We start from the raw sequence: 22,019 nt of genomic DNA, 5'->3' as shown, positions 1-22,019 counted from the left end.
CTGCCCCTTGTCGCCGCTCCTGTTTGCGCTTGCCTTGGAGCCCCTGGCGGAGTGGCTGCGGTGGCATCCCTCTATCCGTGGTCTCCGCTGGACCCCCCCCCCCCCCCCCGAGTATGAGGACCGCGTGTCCCTATACGCTGATGACATCCTCTTGTACCTAGCCTCCCCACGTAAATCACTAATAGTACTGGTTGATGTTTTACATTCATTCGGTCGCAACTCCGGCCTTGTCATCAACTGGGCTAAATCATGTGTGTATGTGCTCTCTGGGGAGGCTCCCATCCTCCCGCGGGGCTGTCCGATTCAGATCGCCTCGCGGGGGTTCAGGTACCTGGGTGTCTTCATTACTCTGGACCCGGAGGCCCGCTACGAACGGAACTTGCTTCCCCCCCCTCCAGCGCCTGAAGGAGGACGTCGCACGCTGGCGGCGCCTGCCGCTTTCGCCGCTCGGCCGGGCGGCATTGTTCAAGATGATGTCGTTGCCACGCTTCCTGTACGCTTTGCAGAACACTATGGACTTAGTCCCGGCGCGCTACTTCCGTGAGGTGGAGAGTCTGCAACGCCGCCTGTTCTGGGACGGGAGGCCGCGTATTGCCCTGGCGAAGTTGACGCTCCCATGGTATGACGGGGGGATTGCCCTCCCGGATATTAAACGGTACTATTGGGCCTCCCAGCTAGCTGCAATTAACCATGGCCTATACGGGCCCGCCTTAAACCCGGCATTCGAAATGGACAAGATGCTCCTGCCAGGTGGCGACTACAATCGAGCGCTCTATTCTAGCGCGCCCGACGCTCGTCTGACGGGCCCCACGCGTGTCATGGTGCAAGTGTGGCACGCGGCCAATGCAGCTATGGGGTGGAAGGACCGTTTGACCCGGGCGTCACCACTATACGCGTCTGAGCGGTTGGGCTCCCTGTGGACCTCTAAGGGCTTTGAGAAGTGGGACATAATAGGCATTAGTAAAGTGGGGGATCTCTGGACGAGGGGAGGATTTAAAACGTTCGAGATGCTGCAGACGGAATTTCAGTTGCAGGGCAGGGAATACTTTCGGTATTTGCAGGTCCGTCATGCGCTGGGCTCCGTCTTTTCGGAAGTTGCCTCCATCCCGGAATATTCCCCCCTGGAGGATAGAATGCTGGATGGGCACGTCCCGGACAGCACGATCTCACTGATATACAAAAAGCTGATTAACGACCGCTCGGGCCTGTTGACTGCCCTTCGTGTGGCTTGGGTTGCCGACGGGCTGGAGTTGGACGACGAGGACTGGACCTCCGCGGTGGCCTCCCCGAAGGAGGTGGCCATACCGGCTCGCCTTCGCTTCGTCCAGCTCAAGATACTCCACCGGGTCTACATGACGGGGCCAAAGCTTCTGCGTATGGGCTATGCTGAAGATGGGTTGTGTAAGCGTGGGTGTGGTGCTTTGGGGACCTTTCTGCATATTTTGTGGGAGTGCCCGGAGGTGGAAGGGTTCTGGCGTGGTGTACATGAGGTGCTGCGACTGGTTACGCATGTGGCGCTGTTGCCTGAAGCGAGGAGATGCCTGTTGAATGTGTGGGAACCGACTGATTACTCGGCGCCGCAGACGTGGTGGGTGACTCTGGGATATATGATAGCCAAGCGTGATATTGCTCAACTGTGGGGATCCCAGAGGCCCCCCGACGGTCTCGGCCTGGAAAGAACACATGGACTGGTGCATGTTTCGAGAAAAGGTGGTGTATGTGGCGAGGGGTAACCCTGGGACATGGGTGAAAGTATGGGGCCCCTGGAACGCCTACCGCGGGGGTATCTGTGCACCACCGTTGCTGCCTGATACCTCGCCAGCCCCGTCCCCTTAGCCGACTCATTCCCCCGGTACCGGGCATTGGGTTCCCCCAGTCCTCGCTCTGCTTTCTTCCCCCTCTTTAGACTCCTGTGGATAGTTGGGATCCCCCCTCTAGGGGAGTACGTGCTGCTATTTCCGATTGTGGGTTGCCTTGTGGGTGTGGTTTTTTTTGTTGTTCTTAATTTAAAATGAAACCGTATAGTGGGGTCTGGCTAATGTGGCTTTTGACGTCGTTACCTCCTGAGCATGCTCCTCCGCAACACCACGTGTTTTATAAATGTATGTCGTATGCTCCTGTCATTGCTAGCGGCCGGCCGGAAGGTTGTAGGCCCATACTTGTATATTCTTGAGACTTGTAATAAACGGTTTAAAAAAAAATAAAAAAAAAAAAAGCCAAAAACCGATGTGCAAGCACACTATAAATGGTTTATGCATGCAGGATAGTGGTCAAGTTAACTCCAATTGTTACATTGCTGGCTAACCCTGAATGATTGTCAGCTAACCGCGGTAAATAAACTTGCATCAACATTTTTTTTTCTTTTTTTCGTGTGTGCTAAGTATGGGTACTATTATAATAGATTGGCTCTAGGGAGAGTATGGCTACTGTACAGCAATGCTAAGGAATGTCAAAAACCAGGGGGCAAATGACTGTGAGGGAACTACTGCCAACGGATACAATCTAGGTTAGCAGAGTCTTGTGTAACTAGAATAACTGCTCAAACGACCTCAGGGGCCCACCTCACAGCACCTATGGCACCAAACCCAACCCAGATACCTGATTTGCAGTCTGCCCTGCTGTTAGGAGAAAGGGCATGACCTATAGTTTTGACCTTGTCCACATGTGAATTGTCTTTGCTGCTAGGTTTGAATATCACTCGGGTTGCATTGTGGGAGGGGGTGGGAGGGGGTGGCGGGGACATGAATTCAATTGAAAATATGTAAAGTTTGTTTTATTGCTCCAAAATTGTTGCAATTTATGACAGAACAAATATCACATATTTTAATAAAAGAGGGAAGAAGTTAGGTAGTGCAGCGAGGAGCTTAGTGAGGTGTAGTTGCGCATGGCATTACGAGCCCAAACCATATTCTGCTCTGCCAAAAAAGCTTGAAGAGCCGATTGAATTTAAGAATAGAAGGATGTTCGAACTGTAATTTGGTTTGGGGAGGAGGATGGGACACTTGCTGGTGGAAATTGAAGTAGACCAGTTTCAAAAAGTATTCTACAATGGAGAGTTTAAAGACTCTTGATTTGAACAGGAGGTGAACTACAATACAGATGATTACAATTACAGGTCAAAGAAAAGCATTAAACAAGCATCGGCCGTGAAAGTGACATGGCCGCGCGGCCCGCGACATTGGTGGGGGAGAAGCGGGAGTTGTGTGACGGAGGAAAGACAGATGGTGGCTGAGCGCGTGCGTGCTCGCGTGCATGCAAGCTTGAGGCCACCAAACCTGTGGCAGCACTTCGAAAACCCACACACTAAATGTCTCGCAGAGCAGTGCATGCGCTGGTTCAGCGAGACCTAAAAAAATAGAGCGCTTAAACAAACCTACATACACAAAACGGCAAGACTATAAGTAATAGGGTCATGCTCCATGGGGAAGGTCGACACACAAAAAAGAGGGACATAAACACTGACCACAGAGAAACAAGCCTTTGTTAAGGACATGCAGCAACAAATCGAAAGTGATGGACGAGTTGTAAGGCCACAGAGTAGATACAACACGTCTCCGAGAGACACTGCGTGAGCTGTATAAGCATGACCGAAAAAAACTTTTATTAAACAGGTTTTACTACTACAGATAAATGACCAACTACACCATCTTATAAATGGCTACGGATGGAAAATTAGTATGCTAATTGTAGTACACTAACTAGGAGACTTTTTAAAGTTATAGGGCTTGAATTTTGAAATCTACGAGCCAAAATGTTCTGGTTGCAAGGAGGCACCCAAAGAAAGTCACTAGCAGCAACAGATACTGGTCTGAATGAAAAAAAGGATAGTCATGACTTCAACTAGTGATAGGATGGTTAGATTAGTTCCGGATTCAACTATATCTCTGTACGCAGACTAACTGCCTCCTTGATCTTTGGGAACTACGTAGGAGGCAAATAATGGTACCTGAAAGGGTGGGGTGGGATTGAGACAGCAGACTCACAGATCATAAGTCTTGGAGGCAATGGAGCAGCTCCTCAATTCCGCTTAGTACTTGCTTCTCACATTCAGCTGTCAGAAGTTATGATTTCTGCGCATTATCTCTTCTTTGAGATGTCCTCTCAATCACACAGTCAAGCTGATCCTCATGATACATTCAGCAGAATCACATCACTTACTCCATGCATGCACAGTCTTCATCTTTGTGTAGCTAGATAAGTCTTGCTTTACTTGTGGGTCAAGCAACATGGTGAGCTCGCAGACTTCTTTCTATTACGCTCAGTCTGGAGAAATAAATGGAAACCATGCAGATGCTCGATTCCTTGTTTAAGAGTCTACCTAAACAGGTATGTAAACATCTTCTGTGAAGGTTAACAAACGTAAATCAAGTGCTACAAGCTTGCAGTAAAATAAATATGAAATAATTACAGGTTCCCGGGGCTTCCCAAATCATTGACGGCGTCAATTAAATTATCTAGCCTACCTGACACCGCTCCAGTCACCATCTCGGACCTCATGCTCGACTGGACCCGATGCCGTGAGACTAGTGCTACATTCCTAGAAAGGACCAGCCGCCTTCCCACACAGCACCCTGGGAGCAGGATCCACGGAAGGAAGATAGTTTATTGTGGGCACCGAGTGGTCGACGTCCTGACTACACAGAAGTGCCAAAGAGAAAGAATTGAGATGCAAGATGGCAGATAACATTAAATGCAGGGACCGGCAAACCCACCCTAAGATGGCTTTACCGAAGGTTAACAAGTCCATCCTTTATGCGGTGAGTGCTTAGGCGGCGCTTACACCTCACCTGACCTTACCTTGACATTTAACAAAATTAATGCCCCACAAAGCGTTGCCTGGACCAAAGATGGCGGCCAACGCGTTAACCCCCCCCCCCCACACATTTATAAGCAATACACCCTAAGATAGCTTCACCGAAGGCTAACATGACCATCCTTTATGCAGTGAGTGCTTAGGCGGAGTTTACTCATGCCCTAACCTGACTTTACCTGGACAATTAACAAAATGAATGCCTCACCAAGCGTTGCCTGGACTAAAGTTGGCGGCCAATGCTTAACCCCCGCATTTATAAACACAACGCAATCCGGCAGATGCAATCTCTCAGCCCCTCGTATTGTCGCTGCAATGATTGAACACGCTTAAATAACCTATAACTATCCTGGCCATTTATCATTTCCTCCCAACTCTACCAAAGCTCTTTACCTAATGCCTGGACTAAAGATGGCAGCAGACGCTCAACCCCTGCATCATTAACCCTGACATACATGCTGCACTCTTATAGCCCTTTTTCGTGCTACAGCAGCACTCTGATCACTTCGAAATACCCTGCTAGAACTACCTCACCCACACTGAATTGGCACTTTGCACATGAATATGCCTGGGCCCAAAATGGAGACCAGACATCGAAACTCGCAAATCTGACCCGACCTACGACCTCTGCACAGACAACCTGCTACCACCTCCTATTGCAACTATATTTGATGGACAATTTTGTTTCATATACTATACCCAACTCTACTCAACTACTTTAAACTAGCCCCAACCCTAGCTATTCCTCGGACCATGCCGGACTTTAAAGTGGAGGCTGATAAACAACAACATTTAGATTAACCCTGTCTAACTGACCAACCCCAATCCTTCAAGGCTACTGCTGGCATGGAGGCCCCACCCCACAATCAATAATGAAACCTCTACCCCATCAAGGAAGGAACACAGACTCAATATAGAAAGCAAGCACATCCTATTCTAAAGCATGAACCATCGGGGAACTCCAATAGCTGACACCGCCCGTAAGCGTTCACCTCCCCCTAAAATAGGAGGGCTCACATCAGAATTAGAGTCTCTAGCTTAGTGCATACTACCCCTGCTGCCTGCTCTGACTCCCCTAACACCCACCTACCTTACAGAGGTTATGTTCTTGTCATCTTCCACAAACACCCACCTACTCAACAGTCCTACAGCTATCACTAGACTCAATCAACCCTCTTAATACACGACAGGCATAACACGCAGAGGATCATTATTCGCTCACTTCAGACATGGACCCCGAATGACCTACCTCACTGAACATCTCCTTAGTACCAGATAGCCACAACACATTCATAATCAAATACCCACCTAATCGAACTAAAAAAGCTGCCAAAACCCTCAAACATCGTCTTCTCAAATCGAATCCAGAAACACTCCTATCCAACCCATATTTCTGCACATCTAAAGGATCCATAACTAGTACTCATATTTTTCACACACAAAAAAAAAAAAAAAAAAAAAAAAAAAAAAAAAAAAAAAAAGAGTCCAATGGAGAATAACCCTCTATTCAATGCGATCTATCGTCACATCCAGAAAAACGGCACACAGCCTTAGACTCTCAATAACCCCCTCCACCGCCCTTAAAGCAAAACTCACAATATTCATTTAACAATGAGATCATTCTCATACAGTCATCTGATCACCATCTCGACCTTTTCAATGACTTCTCCCCTATGCTCAAACAGAAGGCCCATAACAACGATAAGCCAGACCCCCCCACCCCACAACACTACCTACATAGACAATCCACACCTCTCACCTTCTTGTACGACCTCACCAACCACACCACACTGTACCATCCCAACCACCCTCCCGGACTGACCTCCTCTCTACCTTCCAACAGTTAACTTGCAGTAATGATAAGACCGACCCCTCCCCTCATAACACTACCAGCATAGACAGTCCACACCTCTCACCTTCTTGCACGACCTCACCAACCATACCACACTTTACCAACCCAACCACCCCACCTGATTGTGTCATGGCAACCCTATCTCACCATACCAATCCTTGCTCGACCACCACTTTGAGAAGGACCACAGCACGTCAAGTCGACAAAAATGTATCGACCACCACCTCCCCGCATACACGCCCTAATTATAAGCCCAAAAGAACCAACACACTAACACCTCCCCCTCAACCTCCAATAGACCTACACAACAAAGTAACTCAGACGTAACAGACATCTCAGCACCCCCCCCCACCCAAAACCCCGCCCTCCGACCACTATGCAGAGATTGAAGCCAGACTCAAAGGCCTTCCAGCTATTCAAAGCTGACCTACTGAACCCAACGAACATAACATTGGATATCTCGCACAACAGAGGACCCTCAAAGCTACAGGAGAATTATAGACCACTACACACTAACAACTCAGACCACTACACACTAACAACTCACACCACTCCCACCTCCCAAGTATCACTCTAAGCAGGTCCACCCCTTTACACCCACCCCTGGCCACAAAACTGCGCTCCACACCCTACCCCAACCTCATGTCTAGGCCAGCCAGGACCAAGAATCCCTTCTCTGAAAAGGACATCCAAGCCCTTCTCATCACATACGAGACAAAACATCAGGATTTCCAACATAATCTGAAACCCATCTCAACAATTGCATCGAATCCATACAGAGAACAAAGACCAAACTTGAGAGAGATAAACAAGGCCTACCTCAAACAATACCCCTGACGGAGACCACCTCAACAAACAACAAACCTCACTTGAAGTGTATGCTCCTAAACTGCAGGTCAGCTGTAAAACATGCAGACAACATAGCAGACCTTATTATTACGAATAATCTTGACCTGAATCTCTTAACCGAAACATGGCTCAAGACAGATACTACACCCATACTTGACATTCTAATCCCTCCAGGCTATGACATCATAAGGGCAGATAGACCAAAAAGATAAAGGGAGTGGCATAGCCTGTATACATCGCACTAACCTCAAGGTAAACCAATCTCAAACCACTGACCACCCCTCCTGCGAATACCCAAGCATGAATATTATGAACAATAACAATCCCCTATGCAAACTACACCTGATTTACCACTCTCCGGGCAACAAGCACTCATTCATCGAACAAATCATGGAGACCATCTCATCGAACAAATCACGGAGACCATTTCCTCAACACAGGACAACACTGCTTCCTTGGAAACTTCAACCTCCACTGGAGCGATCACAACGACCCCTCAGTCAATAGCCTTAAAACCTTCCTCACTGTCCTTATCCTGGTCCAAATATGTTACAGCCCAACTCACAACCCAGGGTTTAATACTGGACCTGATCACTGCTAGACCAAATTCCATCAAACTAGAATCGATCATCCCCTCTGACTGGACAGATCACCACTACATCACCTTCCTCATAACCGAACCAACAAAAATCGAACCAACAAAAACACATAAAACACCAACTTAAGAAACCCAAACAATGGAAAAGGAACACCCGTGAAATCAACCTCCATGGTCTAACCGGTCTCAGCAACACCATTCTATTAACGTCAGTAGACATGACAAAGGTCCTTAACCTCACTAACTACTACAACAACTCGATGACAAACATTCTTGACTCAGTTGCACCCTTTCAGTTAAAAAGAACCGTCTCAAAAGACTCCAAACCATGGTTCAATGGGTGCCTAAATGACCAAAGAAGCAACCTGAGACTAGCTGAACAGACATGGAGATCCACACCATCGCTTGAGCACCTTAAGCAATTGAGATCTCAAAGAAGCACCTACAACAAGCACATCAGACTCTCAAAAGCAAATTTCTTCAAAGCGCAACTAAATGAGGCAAAAAAGCAAACAAAACAAAAAACAAACAAACAAGACCGACCAAGGAAACTCTTCGAAATTATCAAGCAACAATCCGCTCAACAAACCAACGCTTCCACGTTCGGAACAAACTCACAACCAAACTGCAACATATTTGCCTCCCACTTCCATGAAAAGTGTAAAAATAGAGAATGAACTCTGAACAGCAAATGACCACCTCAAAAAAATTCTTCACCCTACCCCCCAGTCTATACAAACCACTAACCAAAACAAACTCCCCCTCAAAAACAAAACGACCTGGAACACCTTCAAATCTCTTAACGAAAATCAAATTCTCAAGATCTTAACAACACTTAAACCATCTAACCACTTCCGCGACCCCCTTCCAGCCAATATCTTCAATGAAATCAAAACCGCTCTAATCCCACTCTGAACAAAGATTGTGAATGCCTCCTAATGGAAAATCTTCCGAGCTGCCTAAAAACAGGTCAGTAACCCCCATTCTAAAAAATTATTATTTTTTTTTTTTTTTTTAAATACAGCTGATCACACTATCCCAGATAACTACCGTCCAATCTCCACTATTCCTACCCCAGAAAAACTACTAGAGAAAGGTGTCCATTCCCAACTATGTAACCACATAGACCAATTCCACCTCATTGACCAGCTCTAATCTGGCTTCCGTCAGGACCACAGCATAGACACTGCCATGACACACGTCATGGACGACGCCCTCAGAATACTAGACCAAAACGAATCCAGCCTCCTAATCCTCCTAGACCAATCCCAAGCCTTTGATACGGTCAAACACTACAGTCTCCTAGACTTACTTGAACACAGAATGGGGATATCTGGGACTGTCCTAAAATGGTTTGTCTCCTTAGACAGATGAACACAAAGAATCAAGCTCAACCAATCGATGTTGACCTCCACGGTGGTCACCTTAGGAGTACCTCAAGGCTCCTTCCTTTCACCTACCGTCTTCAATCCATTCATGGAGCCCTTAACCGAAATTCTGAAACTCTCCAATGTTCCTTACCACATATATGCTGATGACATCAAACTATACCTAAAAATTCATTACCTGAGGATATCCGCTCACTCAATAAAACTCTGAAAAAACCACACAACTGGCTAATCAGAAACTACCTTAAACTCAACGCGCTCAAAACCGAATTCCTCCCAACTACCCCTCCGCGAGGACAAGTAACAAAGAAGACTGGATGAAACATCTAAACAGCCTTCGACTGAAAGCAACACATCATAAACTCTGCAAAATCTCTAGGAATAACAATTGACAAAGATCTCAACATGCAGGAACACATCAGTGCAGCCACCAGAGGAGCAAACTTCCACATGAACATCATCAGAAAACTAAAACTCTTCCTTCTCATAGACGACCTCAAATCAGCAGTACAATTCCTAGTAATACAAGACTAGACTATGGGAATACAACCATATGTGGTCTGCAAAGATCCAGCCTAGTTCTACTAAAAGCCTTACTCAACGCAGCCATAAGACTGGTCACCAGCTCCAAAAGGAACAACCACATCACCCCTGATCTAAAGGCACTGAACTGGCTGTCTTTCGAGGCAAGATCACAGCTAAAAATCACATGTATGACACAAAAAGCCCTGCACTTTGGCACACCAAAGTATCTAGCAGATAAATTGGAACTATCAGGCGGTGGCAGAGCCTCGAGAAGCTCCAGCATCTGGCTACTGAAACCACAAAAATTCTGACAAAACATACAATCGAACTTTCTCTGGCCTAGCACACAATCTGGAATGCCCTGCCCCCTTAAATTAGAATGAACCCTTCGAACACCTCCTTCAAAAATGAAGTCAAACTGCTTTTAATGAGCAACTTTCTACCCAACCACCTCACTTAACTTGCTTGCCAAACAGAACCTACACTCGATCATCAGGACCATTGACTTTTACACTCCTGAATCTCCTTGGACCTCTAAGATTCTTAGACATCAAATCTGCCCTCTACTCCTCACTCTCTCTTTGTAGCTATTTGTATTTAACTTCTACGTGTTGCAACTTTTGTAAAGCGCTCCGATACCCTTCCAAGGTCTAGTCCGCGGTAAGGAAAAGTTTACAAATAAAATAAATAAATAATAAATAAATTTAAAAGGACACTTCCTGGTATGACAAACTGTGGTCTCATTACCATGCACTAATTTATTTCCCCAAAATATAGTCTCACTGATGATACCACTCCCACACACCAGTTCTGAGGCCTTCCTACTTAATCAAGGCTTTCATCGGATGGGAGAAGTCTGGCCATCCACTGTCCCCAACAGTGACAATTTCAGAGTCAGGGTAAACATCCATTCTAACAGAGCAGAGAGGACTCCTGCCATTTCCAACTTGAGTATGGATATCTGTTCATCTCCATACCGTATGCAAGACGTTTATCTTCATGTTTTGATAGACGAGGCAAAATCAGCGATTGAGCCGGTTGCATGTGCCACAGGTGAACTCTGGTTGAGTACAGTTTGTGCATGTTACTGTATAGAATCCTTGTGAGCATAGTGGAGATAGCAACCTCTCAACGCAATAAGGGCCTCTTTCCACTCCTCTTCCAACAAAGCTCCTGAGATCTGAATGCCATGCACTCTTCCCACTGTTCAAGGCATGGGTGCTACTCAGGTCTCCCATCACCTATAGTTAATCAGACATCATTAGATCAGACTTAAGCCCATTTGTTATGGCATTGCGGTGATATGTGCAGTCGAAAGACAGGCCTGGAATACATGTTGAGCCAAAAGTCCTGAAAATGTGTGTTCAGGCTTTTTTTTTATGATTTTCATAAAATTCAAATGTTAATCACACAATTAGGATAGACATGAACAACAATCTTCCACTAAACAAACAATCTGAATGAGCCATCGGGTGTGGCCATGAGTGACAAGAATTCAATAATTATACAAGTATGGTGTTAATAGCAAGTCAACACAGCAGCAAAAATAAATCAATCAAAAGACGAGCCTCCTTGGGACCATCGAATATCCACAGTACACACAATCATGAAATAATTGCAAACCATATCAAGACCCATCCCGCCATTATTCTATCAGCATGCCGGAAGGACATCACTACAATCAAAACAGCCTATGGGAACACATCAGGGTAAGGCTGAGGAAAGGAGTCTGCATACCATGTCATTTTCCATCATCCTGCATTCAGAAATATAGGTGTTCTTTTCAGACGTAGCTAAATTATGGAGCTTCAACATCCCAGGCCATGCTGGGTGCATGGAGACATTGCCAGCTCATGGCTATGGATCATTTGGACATCAGGAAGGCTAGATCAATAAACCTGCAGATTGACTTCTAAGCCTTGCATCGGGGCATCAATCCCAGGAGAAGCACCTTGGGCCTACAAATTGTGCTACTGGCCCATAAGGATCCATCATGGTTTTCCAGATGACCTGAAGTATGGGGCCGGTCCATCTCAATGGAAGAAGGCAGCCTCTTCCATTCCAGACTATAGCAAGTATTCAAGTTACAAGGGTACATGCTGTACGTCATTTCTGATTGAAGGAGTTTAAATTGCATAGCTGAACTGAATGAAGCAGTTTAACTTGACACTTTTCAATAACCATGCTGTGTGACCCAACATTCATCCATGCTAATCGTGCAGTTCACCACCAAATCAATTTCCCTATTCACCTTCAGGAGTTTTTCCCCCAATAGTCAGTTCTAATCTCTGAGAAATCTTGAAACGCTCCAGAGCCGTACAGACCCCACATGCAGCATGGGTGGACTGTCAGCTACCATGGCAGCCTAAGCCAGCCACTAAGCTCCTGCACCCAACCATCAATATAAATCCCATTCTTTACAGACTACATCAACATGTGAAAATCTGAGAGATCACAGGCTAAACCATACTGCTGCAAGTAAGTGGGAGGTAAGATGCAAGACCTACAGGGATGGGCACTGAGCCAGGTCGACAGTGAGCAGCCAGCACAGAGACCCAGTGGCTGGGGACAAGATCCAGGGGCTTCAGACTGCTAACCAGGGGCAAGTTGTCCTGGAGTTGTGAAGCTGCAGTTGAAGCTTTCAACTGGTTCGGCGCCGAGCAGGGCTGTTGAGGACAGCTGCAATCGGTACCTAAAGTACCGATTGCAAGCCAGATAACCAGAGAACTAACGAACATTGGAGGTGTTGAAATGAGTGACATCGACCACAAGACAAGTAAGTGAATTCAAATAGTGGGCCATAACTGAGACTGGTGTATGAGGAACCCTTTGCTGCAGCACCCAGAAGCACAGTGACTTATGAGCAGGACTGAGAGAAGACGCGGAATGAATTGAGCATGTGCTCCTCATTAATTGGCATATGATTTAGTAGTCAAGAAAAAAAAACCTTTTGGTTCGGGTTAGTTTTGATAGAAATGTTATTATTCATTTTGTGTTTTCATCTCGAACAGACTTCTCTTTTACATCCTCTTCTTTCCAGAGTGTTATTTGAGATACGTTGTAAGTACTGCAACAGCGGACACGTGTTTCGCCCCAAGTGGTCAGTGGGACCAGGGCTTTATTAAGGCTGCAAAGGATGTTATTTGATAGTTTAGTCAATGCAATATGAGGAACCGGATATAAGACACCACCGTGTGCACAGTGTAGGAAGTTCGGGAGTGGAGACTGTATAAAATATTTAAGAATATTTAAAAGTACAGATTGTAAGAACCCGAAAGAAAGTGACTAGGATAAGTGTGAGAAAAGAGTGGGCGCAAGACTATGTGAGAAGAACAAGGATGTGAGAAGAGGGATGGGAGTCTAGTTTGGGAGGTTAAGAGCGTGTTTTACAGTGCTGGCGAAATAACAGTTTAGGAAATGTAGCGAGTTTCTGCATGCGGGCATTCTAATTTTAGGTGCATATTTGATGTTACTCCGGGTTTCATTCTAAATTATTTTTTAGGGCTATCATTAATCAACAGTGAGTTAGAAAGAATAAATGTGGAAGCCATGATATTATATAGTTAGGTGCCATTAATATGTGAGGAAGTGCTCTATGGGTAAGTTACAGATGCAACATTTCATGGTAATATATCTTGGTAAGTACATTCTTTAAAGAGTAAGTAGATTCCTTTTGAAAGTTTTTAATAATGGGTCAGTCATGAAACAAGCATAATAAAAGCAAGTATCAGAAAAAAAAGGGGGGAGACAAGGGGAATGGGAGAAAAGAAGCAGAGGAAAAGGAGAAAAAGCATTCAAATTATGTATATTTGGCAGGGAATATCAGATCTATTCTTTATTTAATTCTGAATATTCTGTCATTATACCAGATAACTATCAAAAGTATTGAATCGAACCAGAATGGGAACAACTGCAATAACCAGGGCTTTTGAGAGAACCGTGGTCCAGATAGGTCCTTAGTCGAGTACTGGATCGCAGCCGGGTGGAGGATTATTTTCAAATAGCCACATGATCCTCAGCGACATTAAGAGCTTACGGCTATACAGTTGGGCTATAGTTAAGCTGACATAAGAAATAAAGAAAAAACTGGAAAAAACGGTCCTCGACAAGAGTTAAATAAATATGAGTGGGGCATTGACAGAGGAAAGAGGTACAATAGTCCTCAAATAGACATTCAAATGAGGTGGAGGACAGGCCATGAATAACTTACAGAATATCTAGCATGGCGTTTACTGGAAATAATGCCAGGGAATGACTTTACCGTGAAAACAAAGCAGAAGCAAATACAAGGGGAAAATAGTCTCTTGGGGGCGGTGGTCCCCCGGTGCTGGCCAAAAAGAACTCGGCTGCGTGGGCTCCACCAGTACTCACATAAGAAGCTAATGGTACTGCTCCATTGTTATGTTATGTTATCTGAATTTCTAACGCGCACAGCTACTCCTAGGGGTGTCCTGGCGCGAGCATAGAGAATAACAAAGCATAACCTGACTTTAAACAAAAAGATGGGTTTTGAACAATTTTTTAAAAACCAGTATCAGTGGAAGCGCATTCCACGCTCGGGCCGCAAGAACGGCCAAGGAGGCACTTCCTAATCTGTGTCGATGGAAACAAGGGCCCTTCGCCAGCCTGAGGACCGAAGAGCGCAGTATCCTCCCTGGGACATAAAAGGAGAACCGTTTCTGCAAATAGCACGGCCCTAGACCATGCAGTGCCCGATGGGCAATAGTGAGATTTAAACATCACTCGCGCCCTCAGCGGGAGCCAGTGAAGGGAGCGAAGATAACCTCGCACACTGTCCCTAGGCGGGATCCCACCCAGAATGTGGACCGCCGCATTCTGCACCACTTGAAGTTTGTTGAGTAAATAGGCTGGGATCCCCACATACAGCGCATTAGCATAGTCCAAGCGGGAGAGAATGAGCGCACGTACCACTGATTCTCTAGCCGCCTGAGGGAGCAGTGGGAAAAATCTTCTAAGGACTCTGAGGAGGCCAAACCACGTTCTTATCCCAAGTAAACAATAGCTGAGTATCGTCAGCATAGGCAATCACCTTAGCCCCCAAACCCGCTGCTAATGTAACAAGAGGAGTAAGATAGATATTAAACAAAAGTGGGCTGAGGATGGAGGAGCCTAGCCTGCAACAGAGATGGCCGCCTGAGCCCTCGGCTCCGCCGACTCGTCCGCTTCCCTCCCGTACCGCTTCTTCTCCTGATTGCGGAATCGTGCCTGTTGTGCGGTAACGGGTCTGGGAGGCGACGCTGCATCCGATGGTAGGCTCCCCGTCGTTCCTCCTGCACCGGGAATGAAGAAATGCCCTGAACTCCTGCAGACGGCTGCTGAGTGGGTCCGGTCCTTTGTTCTCGGCAGCGTCCGGCTGGAAGGCAACAGCAGCGGCCATTACATGAGAATCTGAAACCGCCGGCGAGACGCGACAAACCACCGAGATCCTCAGAAGTGGCGCAACAGTTTCTTTTGGAGTCTCGCCGCTACGCTGCTTTACTACCACCGATGCAACAAATGTATCCCCCTTTTTGGAAGTTTCTCTTTGATTTCTCGCTACGTAGTGTAATGGAAGGGGCCATTTGTATTGAGTGATCGGCGCTTATACACGGCGCCTGGTTGGACCGTCACTGTGCTGTCCCTGTGCGTGGCGCTGGACTAGAGGTTGCTGCCCTGTCCCCGTGGTTTGGCCCTGTCTTTCTGGGAGCTGACCTACTAAACAACGCCTGGACATGTATGCTAAAGACTGGGCTCGAGGGTCGCCATACGCTTGCGGATTCCGGGGACAGGGAGCTGGCATCTCTTCCTCTCACGTTATGCCCGTGAGCATCGGCGACGTCCTGGAAGCTTTGGCTGCTATGCGAGCTGCTTTTTGTTCCAACGCCCGTGACCTGGAGCGCCGGTTGGACGACGCTGTGCCCGTTCTCTCCTTGGCTGACCGGACGGGCGGCTGTGCGCGGAGCGGATCGCCGAGCCCAGGACTCGGCAGTCGTGTGCAGCCTCTCCGGGGAGACGTAGAGGAACTGACTGTGAGTGCACTTAACATCACCGCCGCTCGGACTGTCGCAACTATGGAGGACACAGTGCATTCTATATTTGGACGGAAACTAGAAGTTCGCCGTCGGATGCCAGGACTACCACCGCCAGCGGGTGCTGCTGACAAGATTGCTCTGCTTACTTTGAACATGTTGCCCGGGAGTGAGTTGCCTAATTTCGGTGGGCTATCACTGTACGCCTGCCCGTACTGCACTCTTGGGGATAACACTGTCCTGCCTTGGATGGCGATTACTGGCTGTTGCCATCTCTCTAGGTGGTCACATCGGATGCTCTTCCTACTCTACGGGGCTACGCCGCAACTGCACTTTGCTGGCGCACTGGAACGTAGGGGTCAGGGTTGAGTTTGTCTTTTTCTTGCCTTGATACCGGTCACTACATTCCTGGGACTGTGCTGGACTGACGAGGAAGCTGGACTTTGGGTATGGTTTGCATAGGGGTCCGGGAAGCGATGGCCGGATACACTCCTGTCGATTATTTTTGTTATCATGGGTTGGCCCTCCTCCGTTGATAAATGTTTTGCACCGTTCTGGCGAGTGGGGCAGCCGAGGACCTAGTTTTCTCTGAGTGACCGGGACATGTATCGGTGGTGCTAGAAGACTATTGCGGGGGCTTACGCTTATCAATCATGGCTTGAAGATTCCTTGTTGATATTTTGGATGTTTCGGTTGGGTGTTGCTGCCTTACTTACCCTGCGCGCTGCTGCTGTGACCCCAGTTTTCTCGTCATATTGGGCATGTTATTGTTATTGGGTGTCAGACTACTGTTGCTATTATTGGTGCGAGATGGCGGAGCTGGGGGACGAATAGTGGGCTCCTCCCCACCTTTCTCAATTTTATGAGAGTCTTAGGCTTCTATCCTTTTCTTACTTTCTATATTTCGGGACTCCTTTTCTTGGGCGACAGGCACACTGCTAGGGGGGGGACAGGCCGTAGCCAGCTGCAGGGGTGCAGGGTGGGGGGTACTTGGGGGGTGGGGTTGCTTTCTTTTTTGTTTTTCTTTTTTGTTCTATGGGCCTTCTATTCTTTGTCCTTTTTCCTTCCCTGGGGTTTAGACGTTCCTTTCTGGGTGCCACGCAGCGACTCTGGTGTTTTCTTCTGCTATAAGATTATCTATCCTGATTGTCCAACACCAGTATTGACTTGTTGTGCTACGATATCCTGCTTATGTCTATCCTACAAGGAAAACTTTTAAAACTAGACCTCAGTCCTTCTGTAATGTATCCTCTGTGCTTTCAGTAAGTTGTAATGTACCGTATGTGTGAGCCCCCAGGGCTCTTTGTTGATTTGTATTTGTTTTTTCTCTCAATAAAGGTCTTTCAAAAATAAAAAAAAAAATAAAAAAGTGGGCTGAGGGATGAACCCTGAGGAATCCCTGTGGAGACCCGCTGAGGTGAAGAAGCAGCCGGAGGTAGCCATACTTGCTGAACCCGGCCCTCCAAAAAGGACTAAATACAACCCCAGGCTGAACCAACAACGCCAATCTCCGCCAATCTGTCTAACAACAGGGGATGGGGGACCGTATCAAAAGCAGCAGACAGGTCGAGCAGCACTAAGGCTGCTCTCCCGCCGGCATCAAGGAACTCCCGAATCGCCTCTGTCACTTCCACCAAAGCTCCTTCCGTACTACAGGAGGGGCGGAAGCCCAACTGTGCTGGATGCAGGAGCCCCTCCCTCTCCACAAAATCAGACAGTTGTCTGTTCACTATCTTCTCACACACACCTTAGCAAGGCTAGGAAGGAGAGAGATGGGCCTATAATTCCCCGGAGTCAAGGGATTAAGGGTGGGTTTCTTCAGTAGGGGGAGGATTTTAGCTTGCTTCCAAACACTAGGGACCCTAGCATCTCGCAAGGAAAGATTAATGATACTATTGACCTCAGAATTCACCACATCTGCCACTGAAGCCAATAATCTTGCAGAGCAGGGGTCCGCCGGTGAGCCAGACTTCAGTCCCTTCAGAATCCTCAACGTACAGGCTAGATCAACCGGAAACAAAGTGATTAGGAGAAATAACCTCAGGAATGGACTCCAATGAAGGAGAACACGATTGAGCACAAGGCTGTGTAAAACTGTCATGTATCCCTCGGATTTTATCCAGATAAAAATTGGATAACGTATCGCACCACGCAGCCGTCGCAGGTAGAGCGCTACTCTGTGCTGTAGGAGACAAAGCTCTGTACGATGGCAAAGATCTCTTTTGAGTTGTTGTGGGCCTGGTTGATACGAGCGGCAAAATACTCCCATTTAGCTAGGGAGATCGCCTTATAATAAATTTTCTGGCCCTGCCTGAGCCGACCCTTTGCCACCAGACAGTATTTACGGAGGCGCCAAAAGCGCTCCAATTTCTTACAGTCCTGCTTCAGAAGTATCAGCTCAGCTGTAAACCATGGTTTGGAGGGGGACTCCCTAAAGCGCCTCCTAGAAGTGAGAATGGCGATAGCAGACATAGTGTCCAGCATCCAGTTAGAAAAGGCTACAAGGCTCCCATCCAAGTCCTGAGGCAGGGATGGCCTACTGTCCACCAATGCCATAGCAAATTTGGCAGGATCAATTTCTTAAAGGGAGGTTTATGACAGACTACAGATCTAGAGCTCGGTAAGTCTACTTCCCATGAAAAGAAAGTCATATAATGATCCGACCAAGAGACAGGAAGTGGGTCATTAGCTTTGATAGGGAAATTAGAAAAAATAGGATCAAGAGTATGGCCCCCTTGGTGGGTCGCCTGAGTGACCCATTGGGAGAACTGCACTAATTGAAAAATATCAAGGAACTCTATCGTGTCCCTAGAATCTTTTTGATCCAAATGGATATTAAAATCTCCAAGAATCAAATAGTGGGAGAAACGAAGAGCCCGCGCTGACACAGCCTCATCACAGACCTGAAGAAAAGATTTTGCCGAGCCTGGTGGACGATAAATCAGAGAACCTCCCAACGTAAAGTGAGCTGAGAAACGAATACTAAAATCAAGGGTTTCACAGCCACCCCAAATACTAAGGTCACACTTACAGAGCTCCCACTTCTCTTTAAAAATAACAGCCACCCCACCCCCTCTCCCCTTAGTCCGATCTAATCTACAAATTTTAAACCCCCCAGGAATAGCCAATGGGACTATTGGATCAGAGGAGCTGTCGAACCAGGTCTCCGTAATAAATAGAAGATCCAGAGAATTGTCATCCAGTAACTCAAACACATCCGATTGATGTTTCTTCAAGGAACGCGCGTTTATCAGCGCCGCTGAAATAGTAGGCACCCTCGAGGACCTACTCGAGGAATTTGAGTCAAGACATAAATGAAACCCGCAAACCAAACAAACAAAATCTTGCACCCCACATAAATTAGGATAGACCTGGTGGTCACAGCTCATTCCCCTTAAGCGTTAAAGCGACTCACTCGAGAAGCACCGGCGAAGAGGCCCACCAAGGACCTGAGGGACAGCATAACAGGCCCCGGCCGCCAGTATTGTTTAAACTTCAACTAGGCATACAGGGGCTGTGCAGTGTTCACAATCTCTGGAGTGAGACAATTTGTAACAGGTGATGGAACAGACCAATTGTTGATAATAGTTAAAAGGCTTACAAATTGGTCCATACTGTTGAAGCCATACCATGAGCCATATGGGCTCAATCAGAGGCGGAAATCCGAACCCCTATTGATATTGCTCCATTGATAACGATACATAAGTGAGCAGCGATACCCCATGGGTGTATAAACAGTTAAGGAATTTCCAATCCCTCCCCCACAAGAGAAGGTAGAGGTGTAATGAACAGTGGAGAGTAGATCTGCCACAGGTACAGTGACACAAGGAGATGGGAAAATGTGACCATAAGCAGAGGAAGCTTTCACTTGACAGTTAACAGCACCCCAAGGGAACAGAAAACAACATAGCAAAGCAGGCCGCAAGTAATACGGCTGGTGAACAACGAAATACAGATATCGATGTAAAGGGGATATTGCTTGAAATGAACAGAACCTCTTCACCACCGACTCCAAAACTGAGACCTTGGCTATCGGACTGATTAAATTAAGGAACTCATCGATACATGTGCCAACATACTGGGGGATGAGCAGAGAATATCAGATCTGAAAGACTACTCCACTGCCATTAACAAAACCCAATCATAGCTAGAGAAGTTTTTAATTAGTCACAAAACCAAAGAATGAGTATTTGGAAGCAAGGTCTTCCTGCAATAATGTAAGGATTGTGGGAGTAATCGAACCCTCCACCCTGGGCAAAGTGAAGGTGTTCATGAAGCTCTGATGACACATGTATTTACCAGCAACCAGTTCTCAGCCATGCCTTTCACACAGAAGCTTATAGATCATTTATACAGAACACACTATTATATGTCTCATTACTGACAGATGTTAAATTCATAGAGACCGGCATACAGCACTTAAAAGCAGCTAGAAGCAAAGATACAACAGAAAGTCACAGTAAAAAGCTGGCATAAGTTCAGACTTTGCAGCTAGGGTTCATGTTGAGGAAGCACGACGAGCCTTCCAAGATATCAAAAACAGGGTCCAAGCTGTGGATGTAGATTATGCAATGTTCGACTCAACAAAGCTAAAATAGTTTACACAAGGGGAGGGCTCACTTCTTCACTTGCTGCTCCTTGTCAAGATATATATTGAAGGAAGAATCAGAGTGTAGAGCCGGGCTCTTTATCTAAGAATACGGGTACACAGGCCACTACGGTGTTTCAGAAAATCTATAAGGATAGCTCTAAATAACCTTATACGAGTTCTTTATAATTTAACAGGGCCAGAGTTTGTATTTATTGCTACTGCAAGACCTACAACTTACAGCTTTAATCTATACATCGCTCTTATTCATGCCAGAGATGCCCAACATGTTTAAAGCTGCTATTTACTATAGGGATACAGGTGGTTGGCTGTGCGCCATGATCCCATGTGCACACCATGAAGGTCCATTCATGTTTTGTGGAATTATTGGGAAATTCATTCTAAACATAGACTTTCTGAGAGCGCGGGTTGGGGTACATCGGGGGTGATTTTGCTGCTGAAATGCATGTGAATGCTATAATATCTAATCAATACTTCTCTATGCCTTCCCAAACCTTAACACACACACACTTATCATGGAGTAAGTGAATAACCCAAAGAAGGCATGTATGGCAACCGTTAATCCTGATCCTCAACATTAACGTATTGCTTCTACAGTAAACACACCTCTGCCCTAAACATGCCCCCTCCTCTGCTGATAAGTGGGAGTTGATACTTTGCTTCATTCAGCAAATATGCCATAGCAGTAGCAATCCGTATACATAAGTCAATGAATTTCAGATCGAGTCACATACACATAGGCCCAAATGTCTTGTTGATAACTGGTTCTCTCTGCGACACACCAGTTAAGCTCTTCAATATTTATCTTCCTAGTGTAGACTCAACTGAGTTTTTCAATGATATACTGGCACTCTAAAGCACCAAAGTTTGGTATGGTGATTTTAAGTTTGCAATGGTTGCCACTGTGGACAGGTCCAGACCATAGACAACCAATCCCCTAAAAATGCACCGTTGCTACAACAAATCATGACCATGACCTTAGTGGTGACTTATCTTAGTCTTCTGTGTTCTTATTCCCACTTTAATTACTGGCTACTATCCATAAGTATTTTCCACCTGATGATTGACTCATTTCTACTTTAATCTCTTTAACACCATTCAATAGTGCTTGTAGTAGTGGAATTTCCAGTCCTGCTGCCATGGAGCAGAAGTTGGAATTTTTCAGAAGCAGCACTGCTAGATGAGGTGTTTTGTGAGAGGATGCACTCTGCAATGGAGGAATCTCTTCAAACAGACTTGGGATCAATACCAAATTACTACATGGTATGGGAGACCGTCAAGATCTATATTATGGTCCTAGCATATTAAAACATGTTGCAGTCCATAAATCAATCAGAGCTCAATTAAAAGGGGGGGCGA

The 22,019-nt window shown here is 46.4% G+C and overlaps 1 protein-coding gene across 1 annotated transcript in view; it reads right to left on the bottom strand.

Annotated features, from left to right (window-relative positions):
- Positions 1 to 22,019, bottom strand: part of PSMD12 (proteasome 26S subunit, non-ATPase 12) — a 181,876-nt gene that overhangs the window by 154,059 nt on the left and 5,798 nt on the right. The gene's annotated exons all lie outside the window — the stretch shown is intronic.

Source organism: Triturus cristatus, chromosome 7 (genome assembly GCF_964204655.1).
Source record: "Triturus cristatus chromosome 7, aTriCri1.1, whole genome shotgun sequence".
Classification (NCBI taxonomy): Eukaryota; Metazoa; Chordata; class Amphibia; order Caudata; family Salamandridae; genus Triturus; species Triturus cristatus.
Note: the sequence above shows the minus strand (reverse complement) of the source record. Positions and strands in the feature narration are given on the sequence as shown.